The sequence below is a fragment of the Lissotriton vulgaris genome, chromosome 4_1 (genome assembly GCF_964263255.1).
Source record: "Lissotriton vulgaris chromosome 4_1, aLisVul1.2, whole genome shotgun sequence".
NCBI lineage: Eukaryota > Metazoa > Chordata > Amphibia > Caudata > Salamandridae > Lissotriton > Lissotriton vulgaris.
Genome location: NC_141691.1, coordinates 101985608 through 102011092, shown reverse-complemented (window position 1 = coordinate 102011092; position 25485 = coordinate 101985608).

Sequence of the window (25485 nt, the reverse complement as noted above, 5' to 3'; positions counted from 1 at the left end):
GAGCGGTGGTCATCACAGCCAGGTGTTTTCTTATATTAAAAAACGCCTTTTTATTCACATTTACAGTGAACCTATGCTATTTTACTGCACCGAGTTAGAACTTTAATAAAATATGTAATTTTCATTTTGGTGTATTGGTAGAGGCTGGCGGCAGAGAGGGAAAGGCAGCTTTGAAGTGCATCTTAACATAGTTGAATAGGTCGCAGTTTATCGTACCTTCCAAAACCTGCGTGAAAATCAGCCAGACTGGAAAAATAGCGTTTCTAAAAATACAAAAATAATAACAGGCATGTTAAAGGTGCATACTCGTCCCCATCACCGATATGAAATGTACATCACATAAATTATAGTTACGAATGACGGCCAGCGGGCATGAAAAAAGATTAAAACGGCGCACAAATAAGCAGAGGCAGGCAAACAACAAGGCACAGCGAGGGACCATTCAACGTAAAAAGAAGTGCACCAGACAAGCAGTATGTAAAGCAATGAGTAAAGCGACATAAAGCAATGAGTAGGGCGACATGTGACCGGGGCAGCCGCCACCAGTCACAACACATCCAAAGGCGGGACAGCAAGCAGCGTTTCGCCAAAGGAAAGTAAGCAATTTTGACTGGCGTAGGATGCAATAAATGGAAAGTGGTGGGCGTGGTCTATGGCATTAGAGTAGATACCCCATGCCTCAATGAGCAGCGCATGCGGGCTGCTAGGCTCGACCTAAAAGGACATGCACTTCTTGCACCTTTGAAAGCCAGATAAATAATAGTACCCTCAAGACAGCAGAGGGAGGGTACATTTGATCTATCCAGAACAATTTGAAACCGAAATAAATTCTCCTTGAACATAACAAGCACAAGAATAGGGAGGAAAGTCATTCAATCAAGAGCAGGGACCTCAAAATGTCAACAAAGCCATCCCATATTTTGCAAGATGCTGAACCAAAGCCCATTTTAACTGTATGATGAGTTTAGAAAAATAGGCCTACAAAGTAAGAAGACGCATCAAATGTCTTGGAAACCTGATAAGCTTTAGTTTGCAGCCTTGCCTTCTGACTTTTTTATGAACATATGAAATATTCTAGGTCCATAGGTGAAACCTTTGACCAGGTTGCCCCGCCAACTCTTCCATGTACTGGATCCTACATTGGACAGCTACATAGCGTTCTTACGCCTCCGTCCTCCATACCTTTTTGATTGAGGTGAATCCCCAACTACTATCCGACCATGCCCCAAGCACCGGCTACTGACATTGAGGGTGTCGGGGTTGCAGGTTCCTTCATCTCAATGACTTATATTGATTTAATTGACTGCAATTGTTCCTCTCACCATTTAAAAACAACTCTTGACCCTTTCATCCAAATATCTTCAAAATCTTCAATAGAGTATGATTATAATCATTAGTTTTCTATTAATCTTTGGTGCTGTTGCAATTTTTTTTATCTGATGAAGTTATTGCTGGCTGAGCAGAGCTCTCAGGTGAACCAGATATCTCTCAGAGGAACAAGTTTACCTAATGGGCATCGAAGTGCTTTGGTTTTGTAGGAGCTCACAGACACCTCACATCAAGAATGTGGCCCCTCTCTCTCTCCCCTCTTCCTGTCTCTTTCTCATAAATGAACATCCTGGTTTATTACAATCATCAATGTGACAAATGAAGCACCCTGAAAATTACAAACATCTCAATGGACACTTGTACACCTATGTACGACCCCCACGATGATCATACAAATTCATACAAGTATTTAATGCACAGAAAGACATGTCTCACGCAGGCCTATGTTGCAAACACACAAACACATATCCTACTATCCAATCAATCTATCTATCTATCTATCTATCTATCTATCTATCTATCTATCTATCTATCATTTTTATCTCTAACTCCCTTTGTTTTGTCGGTGTCAGTTTTTGGGTCTTTCTTACATGCATGCAATCAACACAGAAATATAAATGTATTTTCAACTCTCAAACCAGACAATCACAACAAAATAGTCCAAATCTCACAAACACAAACATAGAAAATGACACAGAAACACTAATGAGGCATACACCCCCACCCCTGCACTTAGACATAAACACAAAATCAACAAAGATGACACTCAAAATTCATACAAAGAAACATTGACGCATAAATACACATATGACTCCTAACTCCTTTATGGACAGAGATTAGACCTCATTCTTCTTGGATTAGGAGGTGTTAATGCCACACCCAGTAAATAGCTCCACCGAATGGGGTCAACTCAGCACTGAGAATGAAGTGCAATGTGTATGTGGTGATGTGGAGGTTAGCAGGTGTAGAGAGGTCAACGGAGGGTACTGGCTCAGTTGGCCAGTTACTCCTGGCCCCTTCCTAGATGGATGCAATTGCTTAAATAAACAGCTACTCTCCTCAAAAGACGCCTGGTCTGACTAACTCCACGACAGTGTTTGATGTTTATTTCTCATTCGTCTGTCTTGTTTTTCCCCGGATCCTTACATCCTGCCCAGGGCAGAGGCAGGAGCAGCATGTGCTACTGCTAGCTATGAAGAACAGCAAACCAAAGGATGCCATTCCTTGCTCTTAGCATATCTTTGTTAATTGAACGTTCCCTGAGGAGTGAAGTGGGTACCACTTAGCATCATATTCATATCTATAAAGGACACGCACAGAGAGCTAGTCCATTACTCGTAGCTGTACAGACATAACAAAAAATACATTGGCTAATAGCAAGCAAAATGCACACTTCAATATCAATAGATTTGAAGTGCCTAGAAGTTACAGAGTGTATTACAACCGATTTCAAAGGCCGAGAGACAAGCTAAAGCATAGCTCATAACTTTACCTAATTAAAACAAAACAAATCACCTACACGTATAGTGGTCGCATCAGCAGGTACAATTTAAATACATACAATTATATTTCTTAGGAGAGATCAATTCGTAGTACATAAAACATTGAAAAAAGGACAATATCCTAATGTGTCCAAATCTGTAGAACTCACTGCTTCATAAGTGGATAAAAACCTATATATTATCATGTTTATTTTGCCCAACTATATTTTAATTCATTAAAAAGCATTCCGATCACATTGCGTTCTAGTGTTACGTAATATACAGATTGGCACTCTGTTCATAAATGTGATGGATGCTAAACTTGGAATGCACAAATTAATGTCTCAAGTTTGAATAAAAAAAAACATGCAGCAAAAAAAAGAAAAGAAACTAAATCAACAACCAAATATTTGTGCACTGTGCCAGGTAAGCCTTACACTCAATCACCAAGAAGAGAAGTGAGAATAGTGGTAACCAATGGAGTTTTATCTATTACAGAACTTCTATTCTATCCAATGTCACGACTTCTATCATTTGTTCAATTATCAAAAAGGTACATCTAGTTTATTTCATTTTTCCATCCTGATATTTGTTACGACAGAAAATCTACTTGGGTGGAAAATTAAAAGGTGTGCAGATTTCACAAATCTCATAATTCACATGTAATTGACAGTAGAATTAGACACTCCGAAAAGCTCCTCGAGTAAAACTACCTCCAATTTACACAGAACAGATTGGATCAGGAAGCAGGCAGGCTGCACCTTGCTCGCGACTCAGACAGTAGGAGTGATAATATCACTGAAGGACTCCCCAGGGTAGGTGATGCTTATACCAAGTAATGAAATAACAGCCATAGCAGGGACTGACATTTGGGAACAAGCAAGCAATCCCACAATGTGTTTACCAGTCTCAGTATTATTTCTGAAACATATGCTTTAAATATATTTCAGAAATTAAATGACTGTCTTAATGTTATGCTTATACATTTCGTAAAACACAGGATTTCCACTGGGAAATAGGGGGGCACCTTATCAAAGGCATTATCGCCGCTTTAGCTGGACTTTTTCCCTCGAAAGCGGCGATAATTGTATTGCCCTATTAGCAAGCTGTCGCTAACAGCAGTTAGAGACAGCTTGCAGGCAATAGCCACCGGTTTGGGGTCCGCTTTGCATGTCAGCGATATTTATGGATAATAACATGCAAAGTGGGCGTACCCAACCTGTTAGCGACTGAAGGCAGTCGCTAACGTCGCTATCGCCTATTATCAACGCAGGCGAAGTGTTAAAAAAATTTGCGCTAAGCGCGAATATTGCCTAAACCTAACGCCTGGTCAGACCACTTCTTCGCCTGTATATTTAATGGGAGGTGGATATTCAGGTTAAGACCCTAGTGGCAATGATGCCTGAATATCGCTGGATTTCCAGCGATATTCACGCATTGAGCTGCTATCGCCGGATAGTTTATCGCATTTGAGATAAACGTTGCTAATAGCACGTTATCTCTGCGATAAAATCCGGCGATGCACGGCGATAAAAAAAATATCGCTAAGCTCATTTAGCAATAAATATCGCTAGTTGTTGATAATAGGCCCCAGGATTTCTTTCTTTTTTGGCGAAACAGTATTTTGTCTCAAAATGTGCATTTTTCATTTTTGGTCTCCAACCATCAGTAACTTGGTTTCATCAAACATTGACAAATTCTAACAATAATGCCTATTTCTCCCCATTGTGGAATATCAGACGTGCACATCATATGTCTGGGCTGTTCATCATTAATGTGCCAGAGATACACAGAATTATGTGAAGAATGGCCACACTAATTCAAGAATGTGCGTCATTGTGCTAAGGTCACCCAGACAATTGTCAGCCACAATTTTGTTGGGAATACCCACATGATGTCACGGAAGAGCAGAATTTTGCCTGGAGTAGTCACCGCGTAGTGAGAATTGACCACAATCTGTCCAGGACGGGCCATTGTTGTGCCTTCGATAGCCATAGTCTTGTCTGAGATGCCCACAGCAAGTCAAGAATGGGAAACCACTATGCCAAGGGTGACCAGAATGCCACAGGAGTGACCAGTGCATGTCAAGCATCAGTCAATATTGAGAGAGAGATTGACGTAATAATAATAATAATAATAATAATAATAATAATAATAATAATAATAATAATCTTTATTCAGCATATATTAAAAATATGACCATAAAAGATACACATTCGTTAGCACTACAATACAGTACATTGATCATCATAGAATAAGAAAAGAAGACAGGGCTTTAAAGCTGATCTTAAAAAATGTGTGACACATGATAATGTAAAATCATCCGCGGACAGTTTTAAAAAAGTATTTGTGTCTATAGTGTCCCCAATAAGTAACGGTCACTATTATTGCCGGAATGTCATTAAGAATGAAAACAATATGTCAAAGAAAGCAGATTATCATTCTTTCAAGAACCAGAGTTTGATAAACAAGGCTGACCCATAGCTTAAACCCTTTGCAGCGGGGATAATTCCCCTGCTGTGCTGGGGGGGGGGGGGAGGTCACGCACAGCGCCCCAATGCTCATGATGAACTCAGCTCGTCATGAGGCACAGTGCTCGTGTGCCCATGACGAGCTGAGGTCGTCATGGCCACACCCGTTCTCGTGGAACGCTCAGCACAGAAGGGGAATTATCCCTGCGTGTGAGCGTTCCACGGCTCATGACGAGCTCAGCTCGTCATGAGCACTGGAGCACCGTGCCTCATGACGAGCTGAGCTCGTCATGAGCATGGAAAAGGTTTAAGGGAAACTTGGTACCCAATATAAGGAAAACTGTGATTCTGAAGGGCTCATTTTAAGCTTGTATTTTTATTTTCATGACCATTCTCTGGGATCTTGGTTTCAGTAATAGTATCTTAACGCCTTTACTTTGGTATTAAAACACTGGGACCAACGTGCAATTGTTTCAAACATTCATTAGTTGCATCTACAGATCCCTTTGCCAAAATAAACATCCATGAACAATGTAGGGCTGCTCTGCAGTGCAGGGTGACTGGTGAATAAATGGATATTTAGAAAGAGCGGCATATTCATCATAGTTTTGCATTGCCCTTGTGCGACACAATGAAGAGCAAAGGTGACGCAAAATATAGAATTACATTCACCAAGCCAGGCAAGGCCACCGTGAGTGGCTTGAGAAATGTGTAACAACATAACGCAATGCAATACTCAGTCCCAGAGAGGTGTTCCATGGCTGGAGCGTGGGTGTTCCCACCCATTCACCCATGGATTTTGGTGCATTCACATATTTACCATTAGTGTTAAACCTAGGAATTTGTCAAAATATGAGTCCTTCACGGTGGAGGTGGAACAAGGAGAACTTTGCTTATTTCTCCTCATTTTTTCTCGTTCTACATGTGCTGCATTCTGCATTCTACAGCACACCTCAGAGGATTATTTTTGTTCGGGAAGGTGTTCCTTCTGCATAAAAACAATCCTGCCTCTAACACAGGCACCCTTGCACCAAAGGGTGCCTGAACTGGCGCAAGACAGCAGTTTGTCCTGCAGGTCAGGCAAAGAGCCGGAATGGTGCTGTTTGATGTTAATTATGGAGCATTCCTGCCCACTCCCTTTCATGCAGCAGAGCAAGGTGGCTGGCTGTGGTGCATCAATATTGCTGAATATGCCCCACAGTGCATGATAATAAAGTTAATCTGGATCACACATGAATAACATAAGGCAATCCTGTTCTCTTGGCTCTCAAACAATCAATTCAAGAATCTGTCTAAAGATGATTAGTTTCTTTGCCACTTAAAGTAGGAATCTGCGGGTCTCACCAGGACAACAGACACTCCGCCTGCATTCAATGTCAGAATAAGAAAAGTAGTGAAAAGAAGGGGCCATTAGAGGGTGATCAATACCCCACATAATCTATCAGTCTGAATCATAATGTACTGCTAATATTCACATTACTATAGCCTTATATCCTTCTGCTGCTTTACCTACCAGTTTTCAAAGTCTCCAATTGCCCATAAGGAGTGAGAGGGTCATTAACAATCAGTATAGCCCGATGTAGAAGGGGAATATTGTTATTAGAATTTTCCATGCACTGAGAGTAGAATGTTCTAAATTCAAAAGGGAGAAACAGCAAGACAAACATTGGCATGGTGGAGCGAAAGGCCGATACCAGCATTACTGTCCCTGAGCCACTGCATTGTCTGAAGCTCTAAGCAATCCACTGTTCAATTAGGACATTGGAATGTTGGTAGCTCAATTGAAAACAATGGACTGCTACGGGCCTCTAATGGCTGGTAGAGGCCAGGAGCTCCAACATTCCAATGTTTTCCTTTCACAGCTGTTGCTGTGAACAAAGACCTCACCTAGCAGCTCTGTGAAGCCTTTGTTTTTTTGTTAGAATATTGTGCCCTCTTGTAGCAAAATGTTCTGATAGCCTTACAGCCCTCCATACCTGGGCTATACCAGCAATAAAGTCCCGCTCCCTTTTTAAAGTCCCTCACCTTTTGCTCAGGCATTTAACACTGGAGTGGGCCTTTAACGCTGGGTTTAGCCTGCTGCTACGGGCTATACGGCTACAATAAGCGATATGCAGATACCCTATGCTGCTTCTGGAGTCTACAATTGCAGCACATATGGCAATATTATATGCAGTCAATAAATACGGGGCAAATTGAAGTTAAATGATAGTGGAGGCTCACTTACTGTCCCAGGGTGTGTATACAGTAACCACTGAGAAAGTGATATCCCACAAGGTCCTCTGTAGGAGCAAATAGTCAACTATTACTTTGATAGTAAGTGAAGGAAGATAGCTGGTGTGTGAAAATATACCCCTTAAGTTAACTCACAAATGGGTGATTAAGTATATTCCATTTACTCCGAGCAGTGGCAGGAAAGATGCTCACCATCCATGGAGAAACAGGGTACACCCTGTTACGTTGACAGTTTTCTCTAACAGTTTTCATATCGCGCATTGTCCCCTGTGTACCCCCGTCCCTGCCGCGCGATTACCTTATTTGCATATGTTGCGTCAGATGGGTTGTCCTATGACAGTTGAGCCTGTTTGAGAGTGGCGTGGAGAGTTGGTCTGTCTATGTTGAGGGCTGGTGACCGGAGCGCTGCTTAATGTACCAGTGTGTCATTATACTACAAATAAAGCACGTTTGAATTCATTCGCCTGGAGCATTACTTAACACACCCACATTCCAGAACTTCATAGCATCCAAAACTCAGTGTCACAAAACATCATCATCATAGACTACTATATATAAACACCCACCTATAAACCAAAAGAGTTGATAATGAGCATTCGCACCTATACATATGCCCATCTGTTGCAGGCACAAATGTCAGTATACTACCCAAAGGTCTTCCGCTCCTGCAAAACCTAAGAGTTCTGAAGGCACAAACAACAATTGCAGACACCCTTTGCCCCCCCCCACCCCCCACTCCCCTCTCGGGTCCCTTCCTATGTTATGTCTACAGGCTTACCTGCTTTCATAAGGATTGACCCAAGAATTACTAGGGACACACAGGTAGTCAACTGAGTTAGTGAACAGTGGTCCCTAGTATGAAAATGTATAATAATGATTGCACTCTAATGGTAGTTTCAATAAAAAACATACATAAAAATTAGCTGTGAAATAAAGACCAGTGACAAATGTGCATGATGCTTACTTGAGCTCTGATGCACATGTGTGAATAAACTGATCAGTGAGTGTATTACATAGTCAAGACAACCATGGCCCCTGGTAAATGCAGCCTGACTCTGGATGTTCAAGCATTGATCACGCTTGCGTCGTGTGCGGGCTGCCTCCGGACTGACAGGCATCACTCATACAACTTTGAGCTGACGGCCCTCTTTGTAGCTGAATCAGATGGGCTCTCTCTGTGACTTCTAGACTGGACTTCATGGGCTCTAGACCACATGTTGCAGCCCTCACCTACACGGTGGTCCAGACTGGGGACATTTCCGGGCATGCATTAAGACTGAGATTTTGCACCACTTGCTCAGCGTTTTCACAGAAGGCCACCATGCCCCTTACTCAGAGCTGACTCCCCTGCACCCTCTCCCTCACTTCGATTGTGCTTTTCTCCTGTACTTCATCTCTCTCTCTCTCTCTCTGGATCCCTCTGCCTAAGAATCCTTATGATGTTCCTTCATTCCTATAAGGGTTCAAAACATCATTGACCTGGCATTTCAATAGGTATTCTGTATTTTAACTATGTTTGTTTTGATATAATGATACACACACTGATCACTTTATTCTCACCTGTGTATAATGTTTTATAAGAGCACCAAGAACGTATTTCACTGGCACTCACTTTGTTGTTACTTTTTTGACCCTGAGTTTAAGAAGACTACCTTTTAGTTGCAGTTATTTTTCTGCTATTTCATATCAGGGACCACTGTTCGCCTACTCAGAAGGCAGCATCTCATTCCATCTTTCCCACAACTATGTTCCTGAAGGATCGAGGTTAAAGTTACATTTAGGCTTTCGAGGAGTTACATGCACAAATATAGAAAACTGGTGTTTCAGACAAGTTTTTGTTTATAGCCAATCTGGAGCATAGAAATTGCCAACCACCAAAGATTTGTCAGTTCGTTCACAATCTCAAAATTACTATTTTTTACAGCCCTTTGAACAATTAATCCCAGATTCGCAAAAAAGGATTAAAAAACCAACGCAAATTAGTATTTGCTTTGGTTTGTATGCAAAAGTAACACAAAGCAGTTCGAAATGCTGCTTTGCATTACTTTGCATCAAGGGGGCATTACATGGGTGGTACATGAGCGTACCCATACTACCACCCACGGTTTTTGATGCTAATTCCTATTCTCAAACATCAGCAGAAAGAGTTTAGCGCCATGAATTAACACAGCTGAAAAGCAGGCGTTAAAGGGAGAAAGGTTTTTACTTTTCTGTGCTTTTCCGTCTTTGCATGCATGCTGCACTGTGTAGCACACATACAAAGTAGGAAAAGCTGTTTCACTTGTCTAGTCATAGTGTTTTGTCCAGGAAGGATACCCTTCCTGTTTAAAACCTATGCTAGACTCATGCAAACACCCTAGCACAAAAGTGTGCACGGCACTCGGCATCTGAAATCTGCCCCAGTGCTAGGGAAGGAGAAAGTCACATCCTTGTGAATATGGTGCTCTACTGCTCTCTCTGCCATGCAACACAGCATTGTTGGCTACAACACTGCACTCCGTGACAGCTATGAGAATCTAGGCCTAACTGGCTCTAAATTAGATGAGCTTCGTTGTTGGTGTTACACTACCGAGTTAGGCCTATGTAACGAAGCAGCTTATTTCTTACATTGTCCTTTTTTTCCGCAGTAACCTTTTGCACATATATGCATGTGCAGCAATGCTGGATTAGTTTCCCTGAACCTAAACTGGTTTATGCATCTAGCTTCACACAACATTATCACAATGCCCTGAACATCATCTACAAGGTCTCTTTTCACAATATGTACAAATGCCATCTCTATCTTCATCCACGGGGTGACCGGGCTATCAACATATTTATAACATCAGTAATCTATAATCACATCCCAAGGCTGCTTTCGATTATAAAAGATCAGCATCCTGATAGATTAGCAGAGGAGGCACTCCAGCTGACACCAGAGTTCTGTGCATGCTGAGAGTTCACCACGCAGCGCAGCGGTCTGACATGTCGTGAGGGTTGCTCAGTACGTGACCAAGACGGGGTCCTTCATGCTCTCCCACTAGGTAATGGGGTTGCATCGTCACTTGGGGGATTTCTTGGCTCTACACCTACACACACTCTAGGTACACTTAGACTAGGGGTTGCATAGTAGGAGTACTTTTGATTACTGCCTTGTTTTATGTGCCAGCATATATACATTGTTTTAGCACCATGGTAGAACTGTATCTACTATTCATGCTTTTGGTGCTCGTAATCACCTTTACCTGCTACTGTTTATTAATCTTTGTAGCACATGTATTCTATACGAGAATAACGTTGGTTTTGTAAATATATTGAAAATATTGAAAACGTCCAACTGTGTATTCTCTGTATAGTTCTCCTAGAATAAGTAACCATGAATGGCTGAGCAAAAGGTTCTGTACTGTTTACACAATCCCTGAGGGAGTCAGGGTTGTCACGTTCGGTGGTTGCCAAAAACCATTCGCTCCCTGGTAGGTTAGGAGAGGTTACGGTGGCACTGTGAGCTAGCTAGTCTGTAGGCCAATATATCCTGCGGGGGTGTCCGGAATCAGTCTTTGCACCAAGCCCCTAGGTTATGTTGAAGTAATCAGGGTTCCCAAGGCCTACATGTTCCGAAGATAACCCACTTACAATCAAGAACTGTTGGCACGGAAACTGTAAAAGTCAAAGAACAAGTTTATTAAGACCCCATGGGGTGGTGGTACACTCAAACAGCACCCTTCGGTAATGCAAGAGGTATCACACCGAACATCGGTGTGACCCTTCTTTTATATCATTCTACAGGTAATAAAACGTACACGCGGCACAAAGTTACAGAACGTTATGTACATATAAGGGCATATTTTGGAATACTGCCAGCTCATTGGAGGGTTTCAAACCCACTGGTCAGTTTGCGGCACATTCCTGAGGAACGACTGGTCAGTGTGAACTGCGCATGTGTGGCTTGACCAATACTAAAAATAGCCTGTTGCTGGGCAGACTGAAGTGGTCAGTGGAACGGACAACGGACTAAAGGGCACGCCGGCCACGAGGCCGTTCATGATCTAAGATGGCCGCCAACACGTACAAAAATGGCGTTTCTATGTATAGCTAATTTAAGCGGGAATCGTGTAGCAAAGCTAAGCGCTAACCCAGCCATCGTCAAAATACGACAGACGACCCTTTTAGCGTTTAGCTGAAGCTACCTCATAGTGGACATAGTCAGGGTGTTCATCATCTATGTCAATTAGCATTATTTGTGTTACTTCTTTATGAAGCATCATTTTATCATGGGCAAGAGCTCGTCTCGAAGGTACACAAACTGACAAGCACATAGAACAAAAAACTGGGCCACACTGGATACATAAACAAATAGAAAACAGAATTCCCACAATAATACATAGAATCGTTAACAGTTTCCATCCCCAGGTGGTGAGTATTGACCAGAACCATCCTGACAGAGTCCAAGTACCATTATCTGGATGTATTTCAGCCGCTATCTTATGTAGCTTAGTGATGGCATCATATACAGAAGGAGAATTATCAGGTATGTAAACACAACAGCTACTTCCGATGATTCTACATGGCCCCCCACGATCAGCTAACACCACATCCAAGACCATCCGATTCTGAAGCGCAACAATTCTAGAAATCTGTACTTCTTCAGTGATATTTCCAAGTTCAATTGCAGTATCATTAGCCACAGCCTCAACAACACGAGTTAGTCGTCGGATCTTTCGACTGTTCAAAGCTGCCCCGACGAAGGAGAACAAACCCAAATTAAAGTCCACATATTGTTGCAAGGTAGTGTCCGTTTGGTCAACATCGTCCAAGACAAGGGAGCGTTTATCACGATTCAAGACAAAGTCGTGATAGAGGACATAATTGTTGTGATACATGGGTGGGGCAATGAATACAGGCTGCAATACAAAAGACACGTAGCAAGTGCCTGACCATCCCAAAGGAAGCTGATGATATCCTTTCGTTCCACAGATAAAGTAAGTATTTCGGGAAGTGACAAACGATATACCAGTAGGACTATCAAACGTAAGTGTAGTGTTACATTCACTTCTCCCAACAGAAATTACACCTTTATTACGTATACATAGGTCTGCTTTGGTAGCGATAACGTTGATAACATGTGCATTTGATACATTGACATTTCGCTGGTTGCTATACATTCGTGAAGCAGACTCATTGTCAGGGCGGTACTCCTCATATTCAAATCGAGTACCCTCAGCTTGTGGATACCCATCCCGATCATGATGGCACAATTTATTCAAACGAAAAAGCACTCCCCCTTTTGTGGGCCATCTCAAAGTAAAGAGGAGAGTATAAAATGCATTACAAGACCCATTATGCGAAAACGGTAGAGGGATGAGGGGAGTACCCCCTTTCTTCTGATGCCCAGGCAACATCCCACACACCCAGCAATTTGAAGTGTTTGTCATATTGTGTGTGTGATGTAGGATCTGAATAAAACTATTGTTCAGATAAGTCTGTCGGTGCCGTTCTTCATGATAGGGCAGGGTAAAATGGAAATGTTCAGACGGAGCCGGGGTAGTTGGCAGCAAATGTTCACGTGCAGGTACCACAAGTTCGACTACCCAGGCTATTACCGCAATCACTACGATAGTCAGGACAAAGAGAATGGCACCCAAGAGTCTCTTATCTCGTACTGCTGATAATGCCATAGCTCTGAAAACCTTTGCTGAGTCTCAATAATTCGATTTAGTCACAAAGTGTCTCATACACATACGTGTATACCTAAAAAAGGAAAAAATGTGGTGCTGAACTCCGAGGTAGCCGTTGTTTTCTTCTCCGGGCCAAGACGGGTGTCGCTACACTGGCAGAACTGACCCCCCCCCCCCTTGGAATTCCCGGTTTCCGTTTCACAAACCTGGAGCGGTAACCAACCAGTTAAAAAAGACAAAAATCTTCTTATCGAGGACGCAGGTTGTAGCGTTCTCGTCCGGCAACAGTGTGGTCCGGGAAGGCTCCCTCGACTTCGGCCAACGTCACAGCTGGGCTCTTTTCTTTCTCCAAGATCTCCTTGTAATCAGTCAGCACAGCAGGAGTCACCAGATACGGAGAGACACGGCGACAATGTGTCGAATGCACCCACCGCTTCCTGTTCGTCACTCGTACTGCGGTGCGAGTCGCAAGAAGGACCTGCTCAGGACCCTTCCACCTGGGCTCCAGACTGCTTGCTCTCTCAAACGAGCGTATCATAACATGATCACCAGGACGGAGATCATGGGCCTCTCCAGTAGAGTTGTCAGGGAGCGCTTCTCGAACCTGTTGATGAATAGAGAGCAAATCATTTGTTAATCTTGCCAAATAGTCATTCATCACAACACAAGGCACATCATGTATTAATCGCGGCTTGGGCACCCCCCAAATATTCATCGGGCGGCCAAACACCACCTCATAAGGCGTAAGGCCAGTTCGTGAGTGGGGTACTGATCTAAGAGAGAGCAGTGCTAACGGCAAAGCATCTGGCCACTTCAACGATGTAGACGCCACAATTTTGGCCAGCTTAAGCTTCAACGTAGCATTGTACCGCTCGACCAAACCTGCTGACTGAGGGTGGAATACAGCGTGGAACTTCTGCTGAATCCCTAACCCCTTCAGTACATATTCCACAATCTTTCCAACAAAATGAGGCCCATTATCGCTCCACAGAAATTTGCAAACTCCAAAGCGAGGAAAGAATTCCTTAAGCAACACCTTAGCTGTTGTCAAAGCCGTATTGTCTTTCGTGGGGTAGGCCTCAACCCATTTGCTAAAAGCGCATACCACCACTAGGACGTACTTCAGGTTATTGCAGCGCTCGAGTTGGATGTAATCCATTTGAAGCACCTCAAATGGTGCAGAAGGTGGAACGAACCATCCTTTCGGAGTATGGGTCCCCTTTCCAGGATTGTGTTGCAAACATACCAGGCAGGTCTGCACTACTCTCTTTGCAGTATTAGCAATTTCGGGATGTTCCCAAACTCGAGTTAAGAGTCGAGTGATCGCAAGAGCTCCGACATGGGCCAGTCCATGTGTCATCTGGACCATCGCCTGCAAGTAAGCTGCAGGCAATTTCCACTTCTCCATATCTTTGCTTCTCCAACAGCCCTCGTCATCTAGTACCCCATCTACTGCCCAAGCCGCAAGTTCAGATTCAGTAGCTGATTTTTGAATATCCAATATTTCTGCTCTAGCATCATTCCATCGCTCAGCCTGCGATTGTACCACATACATGGGGGAACTAGTTCGGGACATAGCCGTTTGTCTTGCTATGCTATCTGCAAAGGCATTTCCTTGGCCCACTTTATCCGTAATCTTTTTGTGGGCACTGCACTTCACTATCGCTACTTTCTTTGGGCCAAGCAGCGCGTTTAGGAGATCACGCACTAGCTCTCCGTGCATAATATGCTCTCCGTGTGATGTCAAAAACCCACGTTCTCTCCAGAGTAGCCCGAAGTCATGTGCCACTCCAAAGGCATACCGGCTGTCCGTGTATATGTTCACACATAGACCAGCACTCAATTCGCAAGCTCTTGTTAAGGCTATCAGCTCTGCTGCCTGAGCCGACTTTTGTGGTATCCTAGCTGTTTCTACCACTGTCTTAAGTGTCGTGATCGCATAGGCTGCGGAAGTCGTGCCATCTGGCAGCCTTAAACATGATCCATCGACCCACAGTTCCCCATCCACATCTGGAAGTGGGACATCCTGTAGGTCAACACGGCCCTTTGTCTGTTCCTCTGTCAGGAAAACACAATCATGATGTTTTTCTTCCTGACCCTCCTCGGCCGGATAGGGCAATAAAGTGGCAGGGTTCAAAGTAGCGCATCTTTTCAGTGTAATATGTGGCGCCAAAAGTGTCAGCTCATATCCTGTTAGCCGTGCACTCGTGAGGTATTGGGTCTTTGTTTGGTTTAGCAGGGCATCTACTGCGTGAGGAACTAACACCAACAATTTATGTGATAACACTATTCCCTCACTCTGTCGTATGGCCACTGCTGTTGCTGCTACCGCTCGAAAACACCCAGGCAACCCTCGTGCTACAGGATCCAGAACGGCAGAGAAGTATGCACATGGTCTCTGCTTATCCCCGTGTAATTGCACTAATACTGACAACGCGCACCCATCATTCTCGTGCACGTATAATGTGAAAAGTTTCGTATAATCTGGTGTGCCTAACACGGGTGCGGAACAAAGGGCCTGCCTCAGCTGTTCAAAAGCTTTCTGACATTCATCTGTCCATTCAAAAGGCATTGGTGTGGCTTTAGACAGTAATGCTAGCAAAGGTTTTATGATATGTGAAAAACCCATGATCCATTGCCTACAAAAGGACGTCAACCCTATAAAGGCACGTACATCTCTCTGCGTGCGGGGGACTGGCGTGTCTAAAATTGCTTGAATTCGATCAGATGTCAATGCGCGCCCCTCCTTAGACAACAGATGACCGAGATAGGTCACCTGGGGTCTACAGTATTGAAGCTTTTTCTTGGAAACCTTATGATTGTTTTGTGCCAAAAAGGAAAGCAACGCAAGTGTGCTCTGTTCACATTGTGCATAGGAGTCAGCGGCAAGCAGAAGGTCATCCACGTACTGGATGAGCGCAACGCCAGACTGCAATTTAAAAGAATCTAGCTGCCTTTTCAAAGCCTGGCTGTAGATGCTTGGACTTTCAGTATATCCTTGGGGAAAACGACAAAATCTATACGATTTATTATTGAGCGTAAAACCGAACAGATATCTGCTATCAGGATGAACAGGGATGGAAAAGAACGCATTCTTTAAGTCAATAACACTAAAGGTGGTGGCTGTCGGTGGAACCAAGGTAAGCAAGGTCGTAATATCAGACACCACCGGGTATTGGGGAATGACAATTTTATTGATCTCTCGCAAATCAATAATAAATCGATAGACTTTGCCGTCAGTGTCTCTCTTAAGAATCGGAAGAATAGGACTGTTACAAACATTATAAGGGACCTCCTCCACAACCCCTGCAGAAATCAAATCCTGAACAATATGTATCAATGCAATTTCACCGTCTCTTGAAATCTTATACTGTGGCACTCGTGGTAGAGGGGCCCCCTCCTTAACAGTAATGTGTATTGGTGGAATACGCATCTCTCCCACATCCGTATCTGAGGTCGCCCACAACGTATGCGGTAGAGAGGCCAAAGCTGGAATGTCTAAAATAGCATAAAATCTGTCAGGGTCAGGGTAATTGTCATTCAGGATAACCCGCACTCCCTCTGGAGCGCAACGTATTGTCGCTCGAAAATATTTAAGCAAATCAATACCCAGGATATTGTCTGGGGTATGGGGTGATAACAAAAATTGGCCGAAACTAAAGTATTTGTCAAGACATAGTGCAAGGGGCTTGGACAATGGGCTGGGGGAGGGTGTGCCATCAAACCCTACACACGTAATCATTTCGCCAGACAGGGGAGCCCTCGGAACCAAGTTTTTCGACAAAGCGCTACGAGTAGCTCCTGTGTCGACTAGAAATTGATCAGTAGAACCCAGAATGCCCGCTGTTACATATGGACCCTGCTGATCTACCGGCACTTCGACTGATTCCTTACCCCATCCTACGCAGTCCTATGCATGCACATAATCCTGATGTTCCACATTCTCTCCCTCCGAAATCTGATATTGATTCCGTCTATCAAACGTATTTCGTTCGTCCTGGCCACGGCCCCTCTCCTCAACCTGCCTACGATCACCTCCACCACCTCTCGCTCCAGTATAACCTCCTCTTGACCTTCCACTTCCTCGACCACGCTGACTATGCTGTTCACAAAGTACCGGACAATCGTCGGCCCAATGCCCAAACTCCTTACAATACGCACACTGATCCTCCGCTATGTCCGTACGACCATACGATGCGTTTCCTCCACCTCGTCTACCTCTATCATTCCCTCTACCCTGTGTTCCCCGAACCTGCGCCAACATCACCTTCATTTTCAATTCTTTCGCCTTTTTCTCTACACTTTCTTTAGCCTCCAATTCCTGCCGCTCATAATACTGAGCCATAGTTAACAAGGACGCAGGGGTCGCCGTGGCCCAGGAACTTTCACTCGACTTCAATCGTTTCGCAATCTCCGGTAGGAGATTAGCCACATACTTATCTACAAACAAATGCCGACCCGTATCGTCTGTCAAAGATTGACCACTGTAATCATGAAATGCCTCCTCAAAGCGTGTAAAGAAATCTGAGACCGTTTCATCGAGTTTCTGTTTGCACAACGTCAACATAGTCCAATCAATTTTTTTAGAGGGAACAAGCGTTTTTAATTTAGTCAGAATAGCTGCCGGGAGATCTAGAATTAATTGACAAGGCTTACATGCTGGTGGCCTGTCTAAATCTGCTGCATTAATTTCTTTCCATGTACCCCCCAATATCGTTTCATCATTATTTTTACGAATTTGCCGCCACATATCAGGTGGCAGAATTAACCCAAAGAACAAATCTATATCCACAAGAGTCATCACACAAGACGAAATAGCCCCTTCCACCCCTTCGTAAAATGCCGCCGGGTTTTTTCGAAGATCAGGTAAAGAATTTTTCAACGCCATAACATCTGCTCTATTCCAAGGCGTATATACCCAATTATACACAAAATACCCTTTCGCATCCTTCGACAATTTATCATCATCCGTACCTTCCCCTTTTGGTGGAACATACAAAGGCGCGGCTTCACGCATAGGCATAACATGCAATGCAAAACTCTTATCTGAACCACGGAGAGAGCACTCCTTAGTCTGCCCATTATTGCCCGAACCAGACTCCTTTTGCCTCTTTTTCCTCTCCTCCCGTAATCCGGCTGTCTCATCCCGCAGCTTGATCAGTTGCTTGAATAAGTCATCAACATCTGAAAGATCAAAATCACCTTTAGCCAAATTCTCACGATATACTGACAACGATTTAGGCTCTAACGTGTCTGAAAAGTCACGATATGTGCCTACAACTTCATCCGCCAAACTAGACAAAAAATACATTAATTCAAGATCTGACCACGCGTTCTTTTCTGTTAGCAACTGCTCCTGAGTAACACAATTCTTATTCACTTTACGAGCCCAACTTCGTAAATGAGCGGACCTCTCCGCAGTAAACCTGAGAGCGGATACACCCTTCTGGACCGACTTATCCTGTCCTTCACCTTCTGAATCCACAGCTGGAGCCGTCGGTGAAACATACGGAGGCGGTGACCGATCTAACAAAGAAAAATCATCAATTTCATTATTAAGGACAGGATAAAGTGGTCGGCGGATAGGAAATTGACCAGTCGTCTGCAATTTACATTCCCGTTCCTCCCTTTCTTTCTTCTCTTGAGCCTCCTTCTCCTCAAGCTGTAAAGCCTTATCCCGAGCAGCCTTGCGCTGCTCTTTGTCCGCCAAGGCAACCTCACGCTTCATTCGCTCGCGCACCGCTTTCTCCCACATTCGCACGCAATCAAACATATTTTGTCTAGACCTGCGTTGAAACAAACATTGCTCTACAAACTGTACTTTACGTAAATCGAACGACCCATGTAGAGGCCATTGCAATTCAGGATCGGCCTTTGTATACTTATGCCATAATTTGCTGTACATAATAGGGGGAAGGCCATGCTTGATATACATCTCACGATTTGGTGTTCCCTCTGGGGGAGCCGGCTGTGCTTCCGCTAACCTAATTGAGGTACCCTCTCCAAGACAGCACATCCCTCGAAGTGTGCTGAAAACAGGCATGTTCAAAAAGTATCACGAAAGCGTGACACCGTCTAAAAAGGCACTTACAGTACTTCACACAAATGTGCCGCTCAAAGGGAAAAAAACAAAGTTAGAGAAACATCTCTACATGCCTGCCTATGTGAAGTGCACTACACATATAAGTTCAAAGATCACAAATTCACAATGTTAGCTAACTCAGATCAAAGCGTAGGACTACGGCAAGCATCCGAGGACTATCTTACCGATCACAAATCACAGAATTTCAGTAAGCGTCCGAAGACTACCTTACCGAACACAAATCATAGAACTTCAGTAAGCGTCCGGGGACTACCTTACTGAACACAAAGCTTACCCAAAGTCTCAAATGTCCAGATTCCAACTGCCAAGGTCTTGTAAGCCAAATCAGCCAAACGGCACTTTCTCAGCGATGCAGACACTCGAAAACTCAGTCGGAGACCGGCGCCACCTGGAAGGTCAGATCGGAAGGAAAGGAAAAAACACCGTGGCAGCCAAGACTCGGGTCACTCGTGGCAGCGCGCGTCCATGGCGAGTTTCCAAGCCTTCGTCACGACCTCTCCTTCGGGCATCCGAGTCGCCGATGAGTCCCTTCGTGGTCGCCAATTTGAAGTAATCAGGGTTCCCAAGGCCTACATGTTCCGAAGATAACCCACTTACAATCAAGAACTGTTGGCACGGAAACTGTAAAAGTCAAAGAACAAGTTTATTAAGACCCCATGGGGTGGTGGTACACTCAAACAGCACCCTTCGGTAATGCAAGAGGTATCACACCGAACATCGGTGTGACCCTTCTTTTACATCATTCTACAGGTAATAAAACGTACACGCGGCACAAAGTTACAGAACATTATGTACATATAAGGGCATATTTTGGAATACTGCCAGCTCATTGGAGGGTTTCAAACCCACTGGTCAGTTTGCGGCACATTCCTGAGGAACGACTGGTCAGTGTGAACTGCGCATGTGTGGCTTGACCAATACTAAAAATAGCCTGTTGCTGGGCAGACTGAAGTGGTCAGTGGAACGGACAACGGACTAAAGGGCACGCCGGCCACGAGGCCGTTCATGATCTAAGATGGCCGCCAACACATACAAAAATGGCGTTTCTATGTATAGCTAATTTAAGCGGGAATCGTGTAGCAAAGCTAAGCGCTAACCCAGCCATCGTCAAAATACGACAATGTTTTCCAAACAATGCACAGATGCTATGGATTAGTAGGAACAAAATAACACTGGGATCCCACCAAAGAGCAGATATGACATCCTGTTCCCTATCAATTGATGACAGTGCAAGTTTGACCCTTGTCCCATACTGAGCGCTATGGCCCAGATTTTCAAATGCTTTGCATCGATTTTGCGATGCTTTTCTACCGCAAACGAATGCAAGGTGCTCAGGTAGGATTTACTATCCGATGCAATTCGGGTTTTTGCGGTAGATAGTAAACCAAACAAACGCAAAGTTGTGTAATGTGCTCGCTTGCATCACTTTACACTACGGGGGCATTACATGAGTGGTGTAAGGGTGTTTCCATGCAACCACCCAGGGAATTTGATGCGAATCCCTTTCTGCAAAGATTGTAGGAAGGGATTTGCTCCGATATCCTGTGCCTCCTTGAAGCAGGCACACTGAGGAGAAATGTTTTAATTTCTTCTCCTTGCTGTGCTGCGTTACAGGGAAAGAGCACGATGAATGCACCATATTTATCACAATGCCTTTTCCCAGCATTGGCACACAGGTGCTGCTTAGTGCCAGTAACTGCCCTTTTGCACTATGGTGCCGGTGATGCATCGGTTTGACTATAAAGTTGTCCAAACGCACAGTCTCACTGAGTCGACCTTCATTAAATGGATGCCTTAAATGCACTATTAAACAAACACATTAAGCACATTGTATGCTAAATTGACACCTGATCCTAGGTATAGATTTGAGTCACACACATCAATGTCCCTTTTTAATTTAAGTGGTAACACCTCCTTCCCACCATGAATGTGCATTGAAAACCATTTCAATGACCATCCTTGTACACATATATAACAATATTTGTAAGCATTTGTTTTTCTTTTCTAGAAGATAAAGCCTATTGAGTGCATCTGAGACTAAAAGCTTTTCCAAGTACTGCTTTCTTTTGACAGGGATAAATGTGCATTAATTGATCAGAAACATTTCCTATTTACAAAACGAAAATGCCCGCAATTTGACAGCTGCAGAGTGTATGCTCTTTGTCCATTTGTAGGTGGCGATTGGAGCACCTCTGGCCCCAAGCACACAAAAGCATCTATTGACTTGACGTGAAAGAGGAGGTGAAGTGTTGACTAAACACACAAAGCCTGTTGTCATGCAGGCTCTGACTATCTGCAGCCTTCCACAGTGGTGGCTGGTGACATTTGAAAGTGGTGAGGCGTAAAATGAGTGGTGGGATGCAACCAAAGGGGAGTTCGGAGGGGTGCGCCCGGAGAAAATGTTGAAAAAAGAGTGGGCAAATGGAACATTTTCAAGCCAAATTCCAATGCTCCACTTCATCTGGGAAAAAGTTATACACGTGACAAATGGCAAAGGTAAATGAAATGCATAATTATTTACTGCCTGTAAAAGCCAACCTAAGAGTATAACCCAAGCCACCTATATCCCAGACCTTGCTCCACAAGTCCCTGTGCAAATCATATCACACATTTCCAGCACCAACACCTTGTGGACTGTTTTGTCAGCGTTTCTAGGTTCATTTATTTGAGATACGTTTTACTGAATATCTTGTTTGAAAATTCATGTTTTTTTTCTTGTTATGCATGCAACATCTATTTCCTTTTGAAGAAGTATCACATTCCCACCTCGCCCTTGGAGCCCTCATTGATATAGATTTACAACATTGCTATCATTTCTGTTTAGCAGTCCAGTACATAACCCCTGCCTTTCCACATCATTCCCGTCATACACGTACACAAAAACATGGACAGTGAAGCAGGATAGTAGAGCACCTGGGGAAAAGAGGCACTGACAAAGCGACAATGAGGCATGAAAATGGATCAGGGTGCATACATGGACACACAGACAGAGACACAGAACCTCACACATAGATAATGAGACAAAGACCAGTGTGCATTGACACACAGACAGAGACACAGACCCTGACACATGGACAGTGAGACATAGACAAAGACAAGGGTGCATGGACACACAGACAGAGACACAGACCCTTACACATGGACAGTGAGACATGGACAAAGACCAGGGTGCATGGACACACAGACCGAGACACAGACCCTGACACATGGACAATGAGACATAGACAAAGACCAGGGTGCATGGACACACAGACAGAGGGACACAGAACCTGACACATGGACAATGAGACATAGACAAAGACCAGGGTGCATGGACATACAGACAGACCCCGACACAGACCCTTACACATGGACAATGAGACATAGACAAAGACCAGGGTGCGTGGACACACAGACAGACCCTGACACAGACCCTTACACATGGACAATGAGACATTGACACTGACCAGGGTGCATGGACACACATACAGAGACACAGACCCTTACACATGGACAATGAGACATTGACACTGACCAGGGTGCATGGACACACAGACAGAGACACAGACCCTTACACATGGACAATGAGACATGGACACATACCAGGGTGCATGGACACACAGACAGAGACACAGACCCTTACACATGGACAATGAGACATGGACACATACCAGGGTGCATGGACACACAGGCAGAGACACATACCCTGACACATGGACAATGAGACATAGACAAAGACCAGGGTGCATGGACACACAGACAGAGACACAGACCCTTACACATGGACAATGAGACATAGACAAAGACCAGGGTGCATGGACACACAGACAGAGACACAGAACCTGACACGTGGACAATGAGATATAGACAAAGACCAGGGTGCATGGACACACAGACAGACCCTGACACAGACCCTTACACATGGACAATGAGACATAGACAAAGACCAGGGTGCATGGACACACAGACAGAGACACAGACCCTGACACATGGACAATGAGACATAGACAAAGACCAGGGTGCATGGACACACAGACAGACCCTGACACATGGACAATGAGACATGGACAATGAGACATAGACAAAGACCAGGGTGCATGGACACACAGACAGACCCTGACACATGGACAATGAGACATGGACACATACCAGGGTGCATGGACACACAGACAGAGACACAGAATCTGACACGTGGACAATGAGACATGGACACTGACCAGGGTGCATAGACACACAGACAGAGACACAGACCCTGACACATGGACAATGAGACATGGACACTGACCAGGGTGCATGGACACACAGACAGAGGGACACAGAACCTGACACATGGACAATGAGACATAGACAAAGACCAGGGTGCATGGACATACAGACAGACCCCGACACAGACCCTTACACATGGACAATGAGACATAGACAAAGACCAGGGTGCATGGACACACAGACAGAGACACAGACCCTTACACATGGACAGTAAGACATGGACAAAGACCAGCGTGCATGGACACACAGACAGAGACACAGACCCTTACACATGGACAATGAGACATGGACACTGACCAGGGTGCATGGACACACAGACAGAGACACAGACCCTTACACATGGACAATGAGACATGGACACTGACCAGGGTGCATGGACACACAGACAGAGACACAGACCCTTACACATGGACAATGAGACATGGACACTGACCAGGGTGCATGGATACACAGACAGAGACACAGAATCTGACACGTGGACAATGAGACATGGACACTGACCAGGGTGCATGGACACTCAGTAAGGCATGAACATGGATAGGGACTAGGATGCATGGACACACAGACAGGGAAACAGAAGCCTGAGACATGGACGATGACTTACATAGAAACTCTCCTGAGTGACTGAGTACTTATGGTAGAAACACGCCTTTCATTTAGAAATCCTCTGTTGCATGCTAGATAAGTGGCCTGCTTCACCACATGTATGTCACCCCATACATGGTTCTTCAATTACACAAATACGCCTTGCCTGAGCCTCTCAATCATTCATTGATGAGTGCATGGGAGCACGGCCTGCCTCCAGAAACATTTCTATCTACAAGACTTGTTTCTGAAGCTAAGCCCTGCTGGCAGTGGCATGCACCTCTAAACAGCATACACGCTGCGTGCCAGGGTAGGGTGTTTAAATATCGATTACACTAATATCGATGTAAAAATATAGTTGTATAAATATCGTTTACATAAATATCGACACCCTATACCTAAACAGGTAAGTACATAAATATCGACTCAAAAATATCGATGTAATAAATATAGATGTTAAAAATATCGACTTTGTAAATTAATTATAATTACATTAAATAATTATTAAATATAAGTACTATTAACAAAATACTTTACATTACTTTAATATTTTAACTATTTTTAACTAAAGTAATTAACTACACTTTTTCATTATAGACTTAATAATTGTGTACATATACATATATTTAACACATAAAATTATATAACAACAATAATACATACATTTATTTAAAATAATATAAATATTATTAGTTAAAACATTTCATAACTAAGGGGTAAAAAATACTATTCCCACTCCAAAGGATGCAACAGTAGGGAAAGCGTGTGATAGCGTAGGGGTAAAAATTACTATTCCAACTCCAGAGGGTGCAACAGTAGGGAAAGCGTTGGATAGCGTAGGGGTAAAAATTACTATTCCCACTCCAAAGGGTTCAACAGTAGGAAAAGGGCTGGATAGCGTAGGGGTAAAAATTACTATTCCCACCCCAGAGGGTGCAACAGTAGGGAAAGCGTTGGATAGCGTAGGGGTAAAAATTACTATTCCCACTCCAGAGGGTGCAACAGTAGGGAAAGCGCTGGATAGCGTAAGGGTAAAAATTACTATTCCCACTCCAGAGGGTGCAACAGTAGGGAAAGCGTTGGATAGCGTAGGGGTAAAAATGACTATTCCCACTCCAGAGGGTGCAACAGTAGGGAAAGCATTGGATAGCGTAGGGGTAAAAATTATTATTCCCACTCCAGAGGGTGCAACAGTAGGGAAAGCGCTGGATAGCGTAGGGGTAATAATTACTATTCCCACTCCAGAGGGTGCAACAGTAGGGAAAACGCTATAGCGTAGGGGTAAAACTTACTAATCCCACTCCAGAGGGTGCAACAGAAGGGAAAGCGTTGGATAGCGTAGGGGTAAAAATTACTATTCCCACTCCAAAGGCTGCAACAGT